Below are 20,957 nucleotides of genomic sequence, written 5' to 3' on the forward strand. Positions count from 1 at the left end.
CTAACATCCTTGCCACTAAGCACCAGTTTTCCCTAGAGAAAGTTCTGTATTATGGGTAGTTTCACACATGCCATAAACCTTAGCTTGCTTAAGATATTAATACTTATGGCTACCTTACTTACCCCTGATTCCAATTTCAGGTGATACCTCTGTTCACCTCTGAAGCAAGTTCTAGCTGGAGAATGTGGGCAGGGGAGAGGCTTGCTTCCTGGGCTTGGTGCTGGAAGAGTGGGCAGGCTATGCTGGAAGGAGGCTAGCTTCTGGCTCTGGGTGCTTGCCGGCTGTCTGGGCTGGTTTTCACCCTTCACCGTCTATGACTCTGTGTCAGTCTCAGCACCTGAGCTGGGGTCTCCTCTCTCCGATCACCTGGCCACACCTGGTATTCTTCCGACTCAATAGCTGGGAGGGCTTGTTTGCCTCTGGCCCTTCTTTGCTTTCAGGGATACCTCGGCACAGGCTCTCACTCTCCGGATTTTCTCCCAAGGTTTGTGCTCTCTTTCTCCCTCTTTTCTTCAGGGGGTCCCCACTTCAGCATTTCTACTCTCTCAATTTTGCCTTGGATCGAGTACCAGGAACTTTGCCTGTTTGCTGGTTGGCCAATAAGATGCACCCTGTTTTGGCAGTAGGGTGATTAGTACATTTATTGATCACATCCAGTATAGACACCCAGAAGTTCGTCACCTTTGGGCAAGTAAACAGACGATGATACAAAACAACATCCTCTGTACCACACTTACTGCACAAAGGAGATGGAGTTAATTTCATTTTATATCGGCAGACATCATCATAATAAGTACAATGAAGGATTTTTAATTGCACCTCTTGAAGCCCAACATCCAGGAGCAGCTTATAAAGAGCCGTGAAACAAGCCGTCATATGCGCCGGTGTAATTGGTGAGTCCAACATTGTAGCCCAACGGGATGCCAAGTGCTTCATGTGGTTAGCCTTGCGAAGTTGTTGGCCCTTCTTTTTCCAACCAGTAATAGTGTTTGCAAGATAGGCAGTATCAAATACTTCGGTAGCAAAGGTAGTTTCAGCTGCCAGCTCAGCCAGAGACCAGGGTAAGGATTTTAAATAATGACGAACTTGTAAATATGCATAGAATTGCCTGGCCGGTATCTGAAAGGTGCAAGCCAGAGTGTCAAAGTCAATTTTTATTTATTTTATGTAAAAGCTTTTATATACCACGTATTGGGCAGTAGCCTGACTGTCTAAGCGGTTTACAATTATAATTCATAATTAAAAGAAAAAACAAGCAAATCATAAAAATACATCACATTTACAATGCATCATAATTTCTAGAGATGTGAATCCTGTGCCAGATCGTCTTAATGATCAGATTCGGCTGGGGGAGTGGGGGAATCTGATCGTTAAGATATGTGAATTGGAATCGTTTCCGATTCCAATTCACATCGCTAGGGAGGCCCGTGCCGCTAAAAAAAAAACAAAACACCCGACCCGTTAAATCGACCCCCCCCCCGACCCCCCCCCCAAAACCTTTTAAAATTACCTGGTGGTCCAGGGGGGCCTCTGGGAGAGGAGAGATCCAGGGGGGCCTCGGGGAGAGATTTCTCGGCATCAGCTGTTCTAAAGAAAAAAAAATGGCGCCGATGCCCCTTTGCCCTTACCACGTGACAGGGTATCTGTGCCATTGGCCGGCCCCTGTCACATGGTAGGAGCACTGGATGGCCGGCGCCATGGGGCTGATGAGTAAAGTGGTTGGCGCCATCTTTAAAGATGGCGCCGGCCATCCAGTGCCGGCCACTTTACTCATCAGCCCCTATTATAATAATAGGGGCTGATGAGTAAAGTGGCCGGCGCCATCTTTAAAGATGGCGCCGGCCAGGGGCTGATGAGTAAAGTGGCCGGCACCATCTTTAAAGACGGCACTGGCCATCCATTGCTCCTACCATGTGACAGGGGCTGGCCAATGGCACGGATACCCTGTCACATGGTAAGGGCAAAGGGGCATCGGCGCCATTTTTTTTTTTTTTTAGAACAGCTGATGCCGCGAAATCTCTCCCCGAGGCCCCCCTGGATCTCTCCTCTCCCCGAGGCCCCCCTGGATCTCTCCCCGAGGCCCCCCTGGACCACCAGGTAATTTTAAAAGGTTTTGGGGGGGGTCGATTTAAAGGGTCGGGTGGTTTTTGGTTTTTTTTTAGCGGCGCGGGCCTCCCTTAAAAAAAGGGTCGGGAGGGTGGGGGGGTCGATTTAAAGGGTCAGGTGGTTTTTTTTTTAATCGTGCCATCGGCGCCATTTTAATTAGTGGCAGCCAAAATGTCGCCAATGGCCCGAGAGCAGGAGATCGCGCCGGGACACCCCCCCCCCCCACTGGACCACCATGTAACTTAACATTTTGGGGGGGTTCGAGAGGGTGGGGGAGGGTAAGGAATTGGTTTTAAAGGATCCTGGTGGGTTTAGGGGTTGTTTTGGTGTGCCGGTTTTCCCGCCCTCCCCCAAAATTTAACGATATAATACAAATGCCCCTGATGATAAATCGGGGGCATTTGTATTGTATCGTGCACTCTAAAGATTTTGGACGATTTTAAAATTATCTGACGATAATTTTAATTGTTCAAAAACGATTCACATCCCTAATAATTTCTACCATATATAGCTATTTAAAATGAATACGGTGAAAAATTTCCTGTTGGAGATGTGTTTTAATGATTAACAGATATTATAGGCTATGGTATAAAGGTAGGTTTTTAAAGATTTCTTAAATTCTTTAGTACTTGCAATTAGTCAAATTTGTTCAGGAATGGAGTTCCAAAGAATCGGACCTGCGACAGAGAAAGCTCGTTTGCGACTTAATGCCAAACTTGCAATTTTTACAGATGGTACTTCCAAAATGCATTTATCCATTGAACGAAGCTCTCTGGTGGGTTTGTATATTCTTAATAGGGAACAAAGCCAAACTGAATTAGAGTTGTATAGTAGATTATGGAATGATTGTAGGAATTTTTTAAGTGATGTGGTGAGATACCGGTAGCCAGTGAAGATGCTGCAGGACAGGTGTAATGTGTTCCCTATGAAGTAAATTAAACAGAATCCATGCTGTGGCATTTTGGATAAGTTGTAGGGGATGGATAGTAGATGTGGGTAGCCCTAAGTATAAAGATTTGCAGTAGTCTAGGTGTGTTAAAATTATTGCTTGAGTGACTGAACGAAAATCTGACAGAAATAATAGGGGTTTTAGTTTTTTTAACATTTGAAGTTTAAAAAAAGATTTCTTTACTACAGCTGATATGTTATTGGCCATAAATAGTCTGGAATCAATGAGCATGCCTAGGTTTTTAGCATATGATTTTATTGGAATTGCTTGTCCTTCAAATATGAGATTTTTGAGTGGTTGATGAATTGAATCCGGTACTGTAGATAGAAAAATTAACTGTTTTTGAAGCGTCTAATATCACATGGGGTTCAGGGTCAAACAAGTGGAAAGCAAATACCACACCATTATTTGCCCAAGACTGGAAAACGGCACTGCTGTCCCGTCCCGGCAAAAAACTCACATTTCCCAAAAATGGCATTAGGAGAGAGGGCACCCCCGTCAGGCCACAGAGCTGCTGCAGCCACCTCCAGGCACGAATACATGGATATAGTAGTACCTTAGGGTAAGTTTATTGCGCTGTAACCTCGAGCACAGCTGGATGATGCTTAAAGGGGAGCCAGGTGCAGACATTTTATCTAACATCCCCTTTGCACAGTAGCGATATGTCCCAGTAAGCCTTTCACCTATATAACTCAACTGACAAGCCGCATTGTATAGCCGAAAGTCTGGCATGTTGTGCCCTCCCTGTTCTCGGGGGTGCTCCAATATGATGTATGCCAAGTGACCTCGCCTCCCCTTCCAAAGAAACTTTGTATACTGGCACGCAGATGTTGAAGGTCTCCGGCCTTCATCCAGCAGGGAATCATGTGCAGTAGGTATAAAATCTTGGGGGCAAGCACCATTTTAATTAAGGCACATTGACCAAACAGCGACAGTGACAAGGAGTCCCACACCTTCAGCTGCGCCCGAAGTTTAGCAATGCACGGGGAGATATTCACATCATACAACTGCTCCAGCTGCCTGGGTACCCAGATACCCAAATATTTCAGCTTACCCGGGGCCCATTGGAAGGGAAAAGGACCATCCCAAGAGCCCAGCAGGTGGGCATTCAAGGCCAAACCTCTGATTTGGCAAAATTAATTTTTAAGCCTGCCACCGTTTGAAAGTTGTCAAAAGGAGTAATAATAGGTACGCTGGTGCGTGGCTTCCCAACAAATAAGAGGACATAATTAGCAAACATGACAGTCTTTAAAGGATGCCCATCCACAATAATCCCAGTAAAACCAGGATCTCCCCGAAGTCAAATAGCCAAGGACTCCAAGGCCAGCACAAACAACAGTGGGGAGAGGGGGCAGCCCTGCCGGACCCCACAATGTAAGGGAAAGGAATCTGTGGGCATCCGTTAATTAAAATGGTGGCTCTAGGCTTGCTATAGAGAACCAAGAGCCATTGGTTCGATGCTGAACCCTCTTTCAAGACCCACATAGCAAATAAAACGAAAGAAGGATACCACAAGCTACTAACCCTAAGACATATAAAACACTTTCTCAACCCTTGTGACTTCAGAACTGTCCTGCAACTACTTATTTTCTCCACCTTCGACTACTGAAACTACTTACTAATTGGAATACCTTCATCATCCCTCAAACCATTCCAAATACTGCAGAACTCAGCTGCCAGAATCCTTACAGAAACAAAAAGAAATGAGCACATAACACCCATTTTGACCTCACTTCACTGGCTACCTATTACTGCACGTAATGCCTACAAATCAATGACCATCATTCACAAAATCCTTAACAACGATCATCAAGGTCTAAAAGGCTTAAACATAACCCCCCAAAATCCACAAAGAAACCTACGCTCTAACAACTCAGGATACTTAAACATCCCCCCCATCAGAAATGCTCATCTGTCAACTACACGAGAAAGAGCCTTTTCCATCACTTCCCCCAAACTTTGGAACACCCTACCTAAAGTCCTGAGAACTCAGCACAACCTGAAAACATTAAAAAAAGACCTAAAAACATGTATTTTCCTCAAATTCTATACTAACACTCAGATGTCTGATCATCCCAGCTCTCAACCAAACTCTCATCTATAATCCTCTTATTTCCTGCTCTCCATCTGAACCTCCTTACCCTCCCCATTCAACCCCTCCTTGCTCTCTGACATGATACGTTTTATATTTGAAAATGTTCACCTTACTCTACCGTTACACAACTACTAAGAAAAATGTATATTGTTCACAAGGTTTTACTTTGCTCAACTGCTAAGATAATTGCATAATCTGTAAACCGTTATGATGGCTCTACCGAATAACGGTATATAAAACTCAATAAATAAATAAATAAATAAATTGGAGGAAGGCGCCAGAGAATCCATAACTCCGCAGCGCCCAAACAAGTAGTCCCATGATAAGGAGTCAAAGGCCTTTTCGGCGTCCAGGCTAAGGACCAGTGCTTCTGCCTCCGACTGATAACTTAGGACAGCCAGAAGCCGATGTACATTTTGTGCCCCCTGACAAATCCCGGCTGATCGTCATGGATAAGAAGGGGTAGGACATTATTTAGTCGGGCCGCAAGGACGGCTGCTAAGATTTTTACATCGACATTAAGCAACAATATGGGCGTATAGGAGCCCACCTCCAAGGAGTCCTTCCCAGGCTTGGGAAGAACAACAATCACTGACTGGTTGGAGGCCCCATAAATTCAGTTGGTGGCAGCAGCAGCAATTGACATTTTAGAACAACTCAGTTGGCTGAACAGACCATTCAGTGTGGAGGAGATCACCAGAGGTATTTGAAAGGCTAAAGGTTTGAAAGCTCCTGGGCCTGATCAGAATAATACCTAGTTTTGATAGACCCTTGGTCTGACCCAGTATGGCATGTTCTTATGTTCTAAAAGCCCAGTATAATACTTTTGCAACGGGGACAAGACAGTATACTTCAAAATCTTGTAAAATTCAGATCCCAGCCCGACTTGTCCCGCTGCTTTACCCAATTTAAGTTTATGGATCACAGAATAGATCTCACGCTCAGTGATAGGACTATTAAGGGTGGCTGCCAGATCTGCAGTCAACTTGAGCCATGGGAGCTCGCGGAAAAGGGATTCGGCGGCCTCCAAATCTATAGGCTTAGGGCCATACAGAGATATATAGTATTCCCGAAATCTATGCACTATGGCCACAGGCGTATTTTGATGTACTCCGCGGTTATCCCGGATACCCACTACAGATGTTCGCTGGCCCCTAGGCCGTATGAGATGCATCATGAGCCGGCTTGCTCTGTTGCCTTGTTTATATAGATGGTATTGATAATATCAGAGCGATTTGGACGCCCTTTGGTGAAGTAAACAATTTAGGGCCTCCCGGGCTCTATCTACAATTGCCTTAGCGTCAGCCGTGAGCTCTGTCATATGATGCTGCTGGGCAGCTTTAAGAACTGCAGTTAATCGTAGGATTTCCGCATTATATTTTTTATTAAGTTTAGCCACATATGCTATAGTAGCCCCCCGCATAACTGCCTTTCCCGTCTCCCACACCATCTCTGAAGAAGCTTCCGGGGTAACGTTATACTCACAGGGGTAGATTTTAAATACTTGCGCGATCACGTACTTTTGTTCGCGCACCAGGCGCGAACAAAAGTACGCTGGATTTTATAAGATACGCGCGTAGCTGCGCGTATCTTATAAAATCCGGGGTTGGCACGCTCAAGGGGGTGCACATTTGTGCAACCTGCGCGCGCCGAGCCCAGCACGCGCTGCCTGTTCCCTCCAAGGCCGCTCCGATTTCGGAGCGGCCTCGGAGGGAACTTTCCTTCGCCCTCCCCCCACCTTCCCCTCCCTTCCCCTACCTAACCCACCCCCCCGGCCCTATCTAACCCTCCCCCTACCTTTGTCGGCAAAGTTACGTCTGCTGAAAGCAGGCGTAACTTTGCGCGCGTCGGCTGGCAGCCCTGCTCCGTCCTCCGGTCCCAGGGGCTGGTCCGGAGGCCTCGACCATGCCCCCGGGCCGGCGCCACGCCCCCGGGCCCACCCCCGAAATGCCGTGGAACGCTCCCTCCCGCCTCTTTTCGAAAGCCCCGGGACTTACGCGCATCCTGAGGCTTTACACACGCCGGCGGCCTATGCAAAATAGGTGCACCGGCGCATGAGGGCCCTGCGCGCTTAAATCCGGAAGGATTTTTGCGCGCAGGCCTTTTAAAATCCGCCCCTAAGTATTCTTTCCAACAACCTTGTATTTAAGTATGGAATGCTTTGTTTAAGTACAAGTCAGGATGCATGCACCAGGAAAATGGGGGGAGGGCATTGGGGCCACATTGTAGAGTCACCGTCATGGGGGCATGATCTGACAGAGAGATTGTACCAATACTGGCTTCAATCACCTTGGAGAAGCACAGGTTCACATCAAACATGCGGTTCTTGTTCAGTTTGCCATATAATGATTCAGACATCAGCTTTATTTTTTTCCAGATTGAATTTCACCTGGATATTGAAACATCATACAGATTGTTTATCCACAGGCATCATCTATTTGATACAATGTCCATGTAATCTTTGGTATGTAGGCAAGACCAAACACTCTTTTAAAACGCGACTCATAGAGCATCGCTCTTGTCTTAACAAAAGTCAGCTTACCGCACCATTGGTAGTTCACTGTTTGGATCAATCTCATTCTTTTGATTCTTTAAAAGCATGTATTCTTGAACAACTTCATCCGTCCTGGCGAGGAGGCAATTTGAATACTACAGTGTTGCAGGCAGAACAACGCTGGATCCACCAATTAGATACAGTACACCCATCTGGGCTAAATACAGCTCTAGATTTGCATATTTTATTTAAAACTTCGTATAAAATAACAGTGTTGTCTGTTGCCTGGACGTCATGATGTCATTCCGTTGTTTGGACGTGGGCTATTTAACTCTGACAACTGGTTTGATGCGGTCTCTGTCCCATTCTTCGAGAATTGATTTGAGACTTGGCATCCGAATAGAGAAGGTTGTCTCTCCATCAACATGAAGCTAAGTTACAATATATTCTCAACATTTTACACATCTGATAGTTGTCTCTCCTTGAATTTATAGATATTTGACAATTTGATATCACTCACCCCTGAGGAAGCTATGAGTTTCGTAGCGAAACACCAGCCGCTGTCGGGTTAAGAGTGCAAGTTGGTTTAATGGGGACAGACGGACATTTTATATGATAGTATCAACAATTATTTCTAACCTTATTATCAAGCTTTTGCTGTCAAAAAAGTTTCTGAGCCGCAAATGATTAATAGACCGAACGGTTCTTCTCAAAGTAAAAACATGTTGTCAGGGTTGCTGATGTGGCATTCTTCAAATTCTAAATTTACACACAGTTGATATGGGAAAACAATGTAACCCTTTGTTTTGATGGTAGAGAGGTATTTGAAGTTGTCATAGACGGTTTCCTTTTGTTTCAGATTCAGTTAAAAAATTAAACATGTGTAGCCCAAAAAAAGTTCCATAAGTATCCTGCTATTGTTTATCTTTCCTGGTCTTTACAGAATGCTTGTTTATAGAGCCATAGTTTTAGATGCTCAGGAAGTTTACTTTCACTTCATTGAACTTTTTGTGACCTTACATTCATGGAAGATTATACACCTTAATAAAACTATTTTCTAGTGAACCCAGGGTAGGGTCATACTAGGACTGGGAGTCACTCCATAAAGGGGCGGATTTTAAATGCCCTGCGCCGGCGCGCCTATTTTGCATAGGCCGCTGGTGCGTGCAGAGCCCCGGGACGCGCGTAAGTCCCGGGGCTTTTTAAAGGGGGCGTGTTGGGGTGTGTTGAGGGTGGGGCCGAATGACGCGGCGTTTTGGGGGCGGGACGCGGCGTTTCAGGGGCGGGACCGGGGGGTGGCGCCGGCCTGGGGGCATGGTCGAGGCTTCCGGACCAGCCCCCGGGTCGGATGACGGAGCGCCAGCAGTCCGCTGGCACGCGTAGATTTACGTCTGCTTCTAGCAGGCGTAAATCGAGGAACAAAGGTAAGGGGGGGTTTAGATAGGGTTGGGGGGTGGGATAGGTAGGGGAAGGGAGGGGAAGGTGAGGGGAGGGTGAAAGAAAGTTCCCTCCGAGGCCGCTCCGATTTCGGAGCGGCCTCGGAGGGAACGGAGGCAGGCTGCGCGGCTCGGCACGCGCAGGCTGCCCAAAATCGGCAGCCTTGCGTGCGCCGATCCAGGATTTTATAAGATACGCGCGGCTATGCGTGTATCTTATAAAATCCAGCGTACTTTTGTTTGCGCCTGGTGTGCGAACAAAAGTACGCGATTGCGTATTCTTTTAAGATCTACCTCAAAGCTAATAGGAAGCACATTAAAAACAAACTGGAGAAAATATTTTTTTTTACAATTAAACTGTGAATGTCTTTTCCCAGTGGATGTGGTGAAAGCAGTTAGCATAGCTGGATTTAGAGAGGATTTTGATAAGTTCTTGGAGGAAAAGTTCATAAATCATTATTAGCCATGTAGACTTAAGAAAACTACTGCTTTGTCCCTGGATGTAGGCAAGAAAGTTTGGATCTATTCTTTGGGATCCTGCTGGGTACTTGTGACCTGGATTAGCCATTATTGGAGAGAGAATGCTGGGATTGGTGGATCTTTGGTCTGATCCAGATTGGCTATACTTAAGTTCTTATATTCTATTGTGAAAATGGAAAATCCTACTCTTTTTCAAACTGTAAATTACATAAAAAGTTGCTTTATGGAAAAATAACTATAAAGTCTAGATGCAACATAACCACAAGAAGATCTGGAATTTTTTTATTAAGTGTCCTATGTACTAAAGGTTTTCCCCCATTTTGTGTCTATAGGAAAAATTCTTAGTAGAGATAGGACCCATAGTGCCATGCGATATGACCAGATCAAAATACAATGGATGAGTTGCATATGTCTAAGATAATGAGACTTTGGAATTATACATTTCCTGATTACTTCTTGGTACAACAAAAATTTTCCCAATATTCAACATTAGCCGGATGACTTTTCTGGCTAACTCTGGTCAGGTCAAAGACCTGTTCTAAAGATAGCCAGATAAATTTTACATAAGAACATAAGAAATTGTCATGCTGGGTCAGACCAAGTATCCATCAAGCCCAGCATCCTGTTTCCAACAGAGGCCAAACCATGCCTCAAGAACCTGGCAATTACCCAAACACCAAGAAGATCCCATGCTACTGATGCAATTAATAGCAGTGGCTATTCCCTAAGTAAACTTGATTAATTGCAGTTAATGGACTTCTCCTCCAAGAACTTATCCAAACCTTTTTTGAACCCAGATAGACTAACTGCACTAACCACATCCTCTGGCAACAAATTCCAGAGCTTTATTGTGCATTGAGGGGTAGATTTTTTAAAACTGCGCGATCGCGTACTTTTGTTTGCGCAGCAGGCGCAATTAAAAGTACGCTGGATTTTATAAGATATGCGTGTATCTTCTAAAATCCTGGATCGGTGCGCGCAAGGCTGCCGATTTTGAGCAGCCGGCGCGCACCGAGCCGCACAGCCTGCCTCCGTTCCCGTTCGGAGCGGCCTCGGAGGGAACTCTCTTTCGCCCTCCCCTCACCTTCCCCTCCCTTCCTCTAGCTAACCCACCCCCCCGGCCCTATCTAAACCCCCCCTACCTTTATCCATGGATTTACGCCTCCCGGAGGGAGACGTAAATCCACGCGCGCCAGCGGGCTGCTGGCACGCCGAGACCCAACCCGGGGGCGGTTCGGGAGGGCGCGGCCACGCCCCGGAACGTCCCCGGGCCGGCGCCACGCCCCGGGCCTGCCCCCCAAATGCCGTGCCACGCCCCCCAAACACGGCGTCACTCGGCGACGCCCCCCGATACGCCCCAACACGCCCCTTTTCAGAAACCCCGGGACTTACGCGAGTCCCGGGGTTCTGCGTGCGCCGGCGGCCTATGGAAAATAGGCGCGCCGGCGCACAAGGCCCTGCTTGCGTAAATCCGGGCAGATTTACGCGAGCAGGGCTTTTAAAATCCGCCCGTGAGTGAAAAAGAATTTTCTCCAATTTTAAGTTATCCATCTAAATGGCTTTTGAATATGAACCTTGCAGTTTCATTTAAATGAGTCTGCAATTTATCATGCTTTTTCCCCAAATCATGCTCTTCCCAGGCTGAACAATGTTTGCATACCCTGCATTGTAGGAGAGTCCTACTTTTTATTTGGCTATGACTAAACCATTCAGAAAAGCAAAACAATTGTTTTTATCATTTGGTCAAAGGAATCAAAGTCATGCAGTTAAGAAATAGACTTTATCCAATATATATCTTTCTAGTACATAATAGCAGGAATTCTACTTCAACAGGAAATAAAATCTCATCAGGTGCGGGCAACCATGACATCAATACCGTTCCTTCACAAAGGACACCGTTCCATCTGCAAAGAAGCTACACAATCCTCTTTCATGCTTTTACTAAGCATTATTTCTTGGAAGAAGATTCTCGTAGAGATAGTAGTTTTAGTCAAGTTTTATTTCACAACTTGTTCAAGTAATAACTTCAACTATCACACTAACGTTTAACAGATTGCATATCTATTTTACTTAGTTCTTCTTTCTATTATGCAATCCTAAGCTTCGGAGTCCCCACTTGTGTGGCTGTTTGTCTTTTGTATCATTTGGAGACTGTGATAAGTCGAGCAGTAGTGGCTTTGGAACTGCCAGAGTTAAAAGGAGGCAGATTCTGGCTGTTCCTTAAATGCAATTTATTTACAATGAAATTGAGAAAAGTACACAACTAAATAAAGGAAAATAGGAAGCTTGCTTTGGAGTTCAGGTCTCTCACAATTAATACAGCACAGTGCAAAGCAAAACAAACAATGTAGGCAGTTCACCTTGACTTCAGGTAAGTCCCAATCCTAAACAAAGCAGATCTTTTACTTACTGTCACTCTCAAACCTTAAACATAGCAGATCTTCTCATATGGTGGTTCTCTGTCTGTTCCCTGGGGCGCTCTTAACCCTTCTAGACCATGAAGACTTATACTCTGATGAAGGGCTCCTCCCTTCACCCAGGATTTCCTGTGGGTCTCAGTCTTAAGGAGGACCGAGCGAGACAGCTATGCCCAGTCCTTTAAGATAGTCTGAGGGGGTTTTTGGTACATTCTCTCACAGAATTCACTTTTGCATCCTACTATCTTGGAACAGTGATTGCCATATTCATCTTACAGTTAAATATTTAGTAATGTCTTTAAGGTTTATTAAAACCATTACTGTGAATGTTGATTTGGAGAAAATGCAATTTTGAATTTCTCATAGGCTTATTATATCTCCTTATGGTTCCTTCTGTACATCACCTAGATTATAGGCAATAAACACATTTTAAATAAAGATAAAGATATGAGTGAAGCAGATGAGTTACTGTTCCTAATAAATGTCTTAAGTGTGCTACATTGGGCTTTCTTGTTTCATTTCTTATGGGAATGTCCATAAACACAATCCACTAAGGAGTGCAAGAAGACTCTAGGTCCAATAAATTTATCTTCAAAAATATTTATTTGTAGTTTTAAACATTCAAAGGAGCCACTCCTATTTTCAAAGGAGCCACTCCTATTTTCAATTCAATTGAAAATAGGAGTGGCTCCTTTGAACGTTTAAAACTACAAATAAATATTTTTGAAGATAAATTTATTGGACCTAGAGTCTTCTTGCACTCCTTAGTGGATTGTGTTTATGAATTGTGGAGTGCAGTATTGCTCCTTCTCTATATTATGGGAATGTCCACAAATTCATATGTTTTGGAAAGCAGTTATCCAGTATATGGCAATCATTACAGCAAATACTGTGGTCTTTTCACTAGAGTTTGTGTACATAACTACTTGGATAAACATATTTATATTGGGTGATGTCATAAAATTATTTTGACTAAAGCTTATTTGTTAGCTAAGAAATGTATTTTGATCCTGTCAGACAAATCTGTTTGATGTTTTTGATTCGGTAACTAGAGAATTGGATCTAGGAAGAGCTCTAGATGTGATTTACTTGGGTTTCAGCAAAGCTTTTGATACGGTACTGCATAGGAGATTAGTGAACAAAATGAGAAGCTTGGGACTGGGCAGCAAGGTAGTGGCATGGATTGTAAACTGGTGGACTAACAGGAGACAGCATGTAATGGTATATGGAACCTACTCTGAAGAAAGAACAATGTTAAGCGGAGTGACACTGGGATCGGTTCCTTTCAATATCTTTGTGAGCGATATTGCGGAAGGGATAGAAGGTAACGTTTGTCTATTTGTGGATGATACTAAGATCTGCAACAAAGTGGATGTCCCTGAAGGAATAGAGAGAATGAAAAGCGATTTAAGAAAGCTTGAAGAGTGGTCAAAGATTTGGCAACTGTGATTCAATGTCAAGAAGTGCAGAGTCATACATCTGGGGTGCAATAATTCAAAAGAACTGTATGTGATGGGGGTGAAAAACTAATGTGCGCAGACTGGGTGTGGGACCTTGGGGTGATAGTATCTGATGATCTGAAGGTGGCAAGGCAATGTGACAATAAAGTCAAAAGAATGCTGGGATGCATAGAGAGAGGAATAACTAGTAAGAAATAAAAATAGTGATGCCCTTGTACATGTTCTTGGTGAGGCCTCACCTGAGTACTGTGTTCAGTACTGGAGCTAATATCTCAAAAAGGTTAGAGACAGGATGGAGGTAGTTCAAAGAAAGGCAATCAAAACGGTATAGGAAGACTTATGAGAAGAGGCTGAAGGATCTGAATATTTATTTAGTTATTTAGATATTTTATATACCGTTATTCCATGTAACGATCACAACAGTTTACAAAAGTAACATTCATAGCTATGTATCAACACATAAAGACGGGTTACAAAAGTGGTATTCCTCAACAGGCATCAACTGAAATTTTCCACTAGAACATAAGGCAAGATGTACAGAACAATATAGCAGATTTCACATGATAGCTAATGCCTTGTTTTGGGATTCTTACGTTCACTCATTAAATTTACACCTCATGTTTCAATTTAATTCTTTTGTCTTTCTTATTACTGTTGTGTTTTTGCATTCTGACTATTTAAGTTAGGATGTATGTATTTTTGAATAGCCATGTTTTTAGTTCACTTTTAAATCTCTTTTTATCTGGTATCAAATGCAACATTTCAGGTACAGAAATCCAAAGTATTGGGCCAGCGATAGAGAACACACAATATGTTCACCCTAGAAGAGAGGAGATGTAGGAGAGATATGATACAGACCTACAGATACCTGAAAGGATTTAATGTTGCACAAATTGTGAACCTTTTCTGTTGGAAATGAAACAGTTGAACTAGGAGTCATGAAATGAAAATCCAGGGGGGAAAACTCAAAACCAACATAAAAAAATGTTTTTTCATGAAGAAGGTGGTGAATGCCTGAAATGCTGTTCTGGAAGAGGTGCTGAGGATGAAAACAGTAAATGAATTCAAAAGGACATGGGATAAACACCATGGATTCCCAAAGGCTTAAGGATGATAATGAAGAAAAGGATGCATGGGGATAACCTGCACAGAGCCGCATTTAGTACCCTTAAGCAGAAGGCTTGGGGATTACTAACCTTAACCAATTAGCTTTGATGATTTGACACAACTGCAACATAACTCTCTGCTTTGATGGCAGGATGGGGAAAAAAGGATATTGGATTCTGAAGACAGCAAATGCTGGGCCCTGACTTTTATGGTCTGGAACACTGAAATGCTGATGCTGGGGTTAAAGCTTCTATGGCCAAGTCCAAAAGCAAAGAATGTTCAAGCAGCATTGTCTGAATTATCAGGAAGGCTGCTCACCGTGCGAAAATGTGACAGTAATTTTGTTATGGGTTCAACAGTTGCTTGCTTTTGCTTGTAAGTATTACTATCCTTAACATAAGGCAGGGGGTAACCTGCGCTGAGCAGCAGTTACTACCCCTAATAGATATATGGAGGTAACATTTTTTAGAGCGGCAGTTACTCTTCTAGGCAGACACTTGGGAGGTAACCTACGTGGATCAGTAGTTGTTGCCATGGAAAGCTTGCTGGGCAGACTGGATGGACCATTTGGTCTTCTTCTGCCGACAATACAATGTTATTATGTTACAATGTTTAATTGATTAAAAGAGACTCTTCACATGATGAATATAGTAAGTATGAAATTTGGCATTTCTCCCTCTAGATTATTGAAGGACTATACTGTTTTTCATCAGAGTTGGACTCCTTTTATTGATAAGCTTTTGGTGGCCCTGCAAAACCTGTTGAAGCCTTACCAAGCTCTAGTGTGAGCATAAGTAGATGTGCTTAGCTAGAAAGAAGATAGTCATAGTATAATCATAGTATATGAGAAGAAATACTCTCCTGGATTGATCATTTGGAGGATGTTTGTTGGGTTTAAAATTGTAAAATCTTGCCATTTTCTTTTGATTGGTATGTACCATGTTGCAAATTGTACCAATAAAAAATGTTTAACCTTAAGTATTTATACTATTTTTATGTATAAACATATTAAGTACCCTGCTGCTGCTGAATTTGTTTCTCCTGTGTGTCTCACATCTGTGCTCTCAACTGGTCACCTAAAAGCTGCTACCATCTTTGCAGCTGTGTTTCTGACTCTCTCAGCCTTGACTGAATCCCATTTGCTTGTCTATTGGCCTGCCCTAGTCCCTCCCGGCAGTTTGGAGTGATTAACTGGCAGTATCAAAATTACCAACTTGACAAAAATACTTGAGAAGTGTGTGTGCTATGTCAATTGAAAGAGTATATGGAACAGATTCCAATTTTGGATAATAATCAGTTTTGTTTCAGAAAAGGGCATACCATTGAGTTGTTATTATTAACCCTTATGGACACACTTCATAGCCATATTGAGAAGGAGGGGACTGAGCTACTGGTACAACTAGATGTTTCAGCAGCCTTTGATACTGGGGACCATAGAAAATTGTTGGTAAGGTTGCAGGAAGTTGGAATGGGTGGTCAGATGCTTAAGTGATTTGAGTCCTTTTTGATGGGGAGAAAGCAGAGAGTTCAGTTGAAACAAATTATTCCACATGGAAAATTGTAACTTCTGGGGTAACTTAGGGTTCGGCCCTTTCCTTAGTGTTATTTAATATTTATTTAGCACTGATATGGAATTTTATGAGAGGTTTAGGAGTTGTCAATTTTATTTATGTGGACAATTTACAAATATTTGCTCCTAATGATGCTGATGGTTCCATCCGTATGTCTTTTTTGGCATATTGCCTAAGTAGTATCAATACTTGGTTGGGGTTAGGAAATTTATCCTTGAATATAGCAAAAATTAAATTGCTGTGGATTGTCAAAACTTTGCCACAGATTGGTATGTAAATTAATTATGAGGGTTGTATTCTAAAGGTCTTCTTGGAAGCAAGGAGCCTGAGATTACTATTAGATTCAAAACAAGTTGCAAAATCTGCATTCTTTAAATTGAAAACTCTAAGACCATTAAAGTCATCTTAACTCAAAAATTGTTCTAAGCAGTGTTACAAAGTCTTGTCTTGGGCCAGTTAGTCATTTGTAACAGTACATTGGTGGGTTTTCCGGAGAAAGGTTTTGGGGGTCCTTCAACTAGTCCAGCATGTGGCAGCTATGGTGCTTAGTAGGATAAGTAGATTTGAGCATGTAACACCAATATTAAAGGAATTGCACTGGTTACCAGTGAAAAGTTTCTCACATTTTAAGTTACGAGTTTTAACACACAAGTTTTTATATTTTGAAAATCAATTTGAAATAGTTAAAACATTGGAGAGGTACAAGTCAGTATGCAAGTTGCAATCGCAAGACATTGTATTGTTAAAAATTCCTCCACTTTTGTAACTATTGATCGGAAATGATTTAGAGAAAGTATTTTATTTACACAATGCCCATATTGTGGAATGTTCTTCTGAGTGTGTTGAGGCAGGAGACAAATGTAAAAAAGTTTTAGAACCTTTTGAAATCATTTTTGTTTAAAAATGTTTTTAGGTATTAATTTAAGAATTTTAAAATTACTGTTACTTTATGTTTTAAATCATGTATATTACATGTTTAATATTAAAAAGGTAGTATTTTGCAACCTGCGCCGAACAATGTAAAGGAGGTAGCGGGATATGAGTTTAAAATAAATAAATAAATAACCGATCCATCATGACGCTGGAGGCGCCATGTGCAATTGGTGCACATGCATTTGTCATGCACAACAAAAGAGCTTCTCCTTTATCTGCTCCTTCATGTGCAATTTTATGTTTATATTTTTATTTGAAGTGATGGTTCTTTAGTTTTAGTTTTTGTCCGAGTTTTTATTATATAATATTCGTATTTTAGTTGTGTTTTTGTCTGTTTTTTTGCTGACTAGGTTCTTATTTAATAATGCTGGATTTTGGTCCACAATTTGTGAGATCTCTGGCTTCCAGTTCTGTTTTAACTGTTTTATTGGCCTTCTTTGAAGCCACATGTTGAGTTATCACTGCTGGTGTGGGGCCATGGCAAAGGTCTTCACCCTTTGCTTGCCCCATAAGAACATAAGAACATGCCATGCTGGGTCAGACCAAAGGTCTATCAAGCCCAGCATCCAGTTTCTAGGGATGTGAATCGTTTTTTGACGATTTAAAATATCGTCCGATATATTTTAAATCGTCAAAAAATCGTTAGGGCCACGATACAATACCAATTCCCCCGATTTATCGTTAAAAAATCGTAAATCGGGGGAAGGGGGAGGGCAGGAAAACCGGCACACTAAAACCCCCTAAAACCCACCCCCGACCCTTTAAATTAAATCCCCCACCCTCCCGAACCCCCCCCCCCAATGCTTTAAATTACCTGGGGATCCGGCGGTGGTCCAGAATGGCGGCGGTCCGGAACGGCCCCCTCAATAGAATCGTGTTAGTCTTCAGCTGGCGCCATTTTTCAAAATGGCCGCCGCAAAATGGCGGCGGCCATAGACAAAAACGATTCGACGGAGGAGGTCATTCCGGACCCCCGCTGGACTTTTGGCAAGTCTTGTGGGGGTCAGGAGGCCCCCCCCAAGCTGGCCAAAAGTTTCCTGGGAGTCCAGCGGAGTTCCGGGAGCGATTTCTCGCCGCAAATCGTTTTCGTACGGAAAATGGCGCCGGCAGGAGATCGACTGCAGGAGGTCGTTCAGCGGGGGTTCCGGACCGCTGTTGAACGACCTCCTGCACTCGATCTCCTGCCGGCGCCATTTTCCGTACGAAAACGATTCGCGGCGAGAAATCGCTCCCGGAACCCCGCTGGACTCCCAGGAAACTTTTGGCCAGCTTTGGGGGGCCTCCTGACCCCCACAAGACTTGCCAAAAGTCCAGCGGGGGTCCGGAACGACCTCCTCCGTCGAATCATTTTTGTCTATGGCCGCCGCCATTTTGCGGCGGCCATTTTGAAAAATGGCGCCGGCTGAAGACAACATGATTCTATTGAGGGGGCCGTTCCGGACCGCCGCTGTTCTGGACCACCGCCAGATCCCCAGGTAATTTAAAGCATTTGGGGGGGGGGGGTTCGGGAGGGTGGGGGATTTAATTTAAAGGGTCGGGGTGGGTTTTAGGGGGGTTTAGTGTGCCGGCTCACGATTTTAACGATTTTTCACGATAGTTTACACACCCAAACGGCAACAATACGATTCCCTCCCCCTCCCAGCCGAAATCGATCGTTAAGACGATCGAGGACACGATTCACATCTCTACCAGTTTCCAACAGTGGCCAAAGCAGGCTCAAGAACCTGGTAAGTACCAAAACACTAAGTAGATTCCATACTACTGATGCCAGTAATAGTAGTGACTTCTCCTCCAAGAACTTATCCAAAAAATTTTTAAACCCAGCTACACTAACTGCACTAACCCCCTCGCTTGCTTTGGTGCCTGATATTGTGGTTATATTATTTTTTTGTTTTTGGTTGGTTGGAGTGTGGTTTATTAGTTGGGATATTTGATAGGAGATCAATTTGAGTAGATATGGGATAGGGAGAAGTCTATCCATCTCAGATGGGGGGAGCGGAGAGGTTGGAAGTTATTCTAGTTTGCATGGAGTTTGGAAGATATGAATTTTTTCACATAAAGAAGTTCCAGCAAGCTAGGAGATAAACAGGTGCCTTGACTTACCCCATGCATGTTAGAAAGCAGGGTGGGCTTAAGACATAGGGGATGGGAGTTAGTCATTAGCATTTGGTTACCTTAATATTTGTTAAATTTAAATTAACAATAAGGAGGATGTAATAATTGCTTTATTGCTTGACTTACATTTGGATTTTTTTATTGCTAACTGAAATCTGGCACTCCAATGCAGATGTGTTGCTATTGAAACAGCTGTGTCCTATCGGATATAGCTATTATCATCAAACCTGTAGTGGTAAGAAGAGGGGTAGGGAGATTTTTATTTATGACTGATTTTGCCTGTAAGATTGCTTCCTTTAGAAGTTTGGTATGGTTGTGAAAATGTAACTATTGAATGAGGAGAGTTTTTTTTCTCAATTTGTCACCTGCTAGGGTTCACAAGTGAATGGCCAGCAATGGATTTTGTTAACACTTTGCACATGAAGAGTGATGGAGTTGTTCTTAAAGGAGATTTTAATATACAGGGAGAATAACTTCCAAAACTGTGTCCATTTACAAGTATACTGTACATGAGCGATTGAAAACTTGTTACTGAATTTTATAATCTGCATGGATACAATGTGCACATATGAGTACATATGTGCGCACAAATGCTCATGTATGTAAAAACCATGACCCACTAAAGTTTTAACTTATCCAGGAAAAGTAGTGCACTTATCCGGATAAGTTCTGATTTATCCGACTAATAGCGGCACTTAGCTGAATAAGTGCCACTTATCCATCTAAGTAGCACTTTCCAGATTTTTCCTGGAATGTAAGAAAGCCGGATATGTCTAAAAAAATTGCTCCTTATCCGAATAAGTTCAAAGTCGTCCATCTAAGTAGCGGCAAAGTGTTACTTAGCCGGCTAAGTCGGAATTTAGCTGAATAAGTACGCAAATGATATTACTGCGTATTTGTACCTTCAGTTTTAAAGGGCTTTATGAGTAGATTTTACTTGTATTATTTAGACACATTTACCCCCCATAAATTAGGGGATTTTCTTACATGCGTGCGGCAATGAAATAACCAGTTTTACCAATTAGACTACCAGTTCACCCAGTCCATCTGTAACTCATGAAGACCCTTCTGCCTCTTCAGCCTGAAGTACCCCCATTTCACCCAGACATTTTTTTTACTTTTAAAATGTTTATGATAACTTATGCAAGATAATGACCAGGTGTAAATTTACCTAAATAAAAGACTTACGTGCATCACTTTGGCAGGTTGTAAAATAGTAATTTATGCACGTAAATGTTGGCCCTCTCCCAGAACATCCCTGGCCTGCCCCATATTTACACACACAAATATCCTCATGTACCCTGATTTACACATGTATGTTGTGGTCTTTAAAACAGCATATACTCGTGTATATGCTATTTTACATGCATATGTGCTATTTTCACATGAGCAACCTTTGAAAATTCACCTTATAGTGTTTGTAAGCCTAAGTCCATTGGGAGAATTTTAAAACATTGACTGCACTGAAGTTAGAGCTGGTGGTTGCCATTCTCACTCATCAGGCTGGTCACATCCTGGATTTTGTAATCCTCTTCCAAGGTGTGGATTTTTCGCAGTTGGTTACCAGACTCTGGGGTAGATTTTCACAGGGTTTTAGGAGGGAACAGGGAAAGCCATCAGGCCTTCCCTAGGGCTCGGCACGCGCAAGGTGCACAAGTGTGCACCCCCTTGCGTGCGCCTATCCTGTATTTTAGAACATGCGCGTGGCAGCGCATGCATGTTATAAAATCGGATGTACATTTGTGTGCGCCGAGTAGCTTGCACAAATGTACCCCGTGCACGTAAGATTAAAAA

The 20,957-nt window shown here is 43.1% G+C and overlaps 1 protein-coding gene across 1 annotated transcript in view; it reads left to right on the top strand.

The window, feature by feature from the left end:
- NEK10 (NIMA related kinase 10) overlaps window positions 1-20,957 on the top strand; it is a 587,606-nt gene that overhangs the window by 509,050 nt on the left and 57,599 nt on the right. The window lies entirely within an intron of this gene.

The sequence above is a fragment of the Rhinatrema bivittatum genome, chromosome 2 (genome assembly GCF_901001135.1).
Source record: "Rhinatrema bivittatum chromosome 2, aRhiBiv1.1, whole genome shotgun sequence".
In the NCBI taxonomy this organism is placed as follows: Eukaryota; Metazoa; Chordata; class Amphibia; order Gymnophiona; family Rhinatrematidae; genus Rhinatrema; species Rhinatrema bivittatum.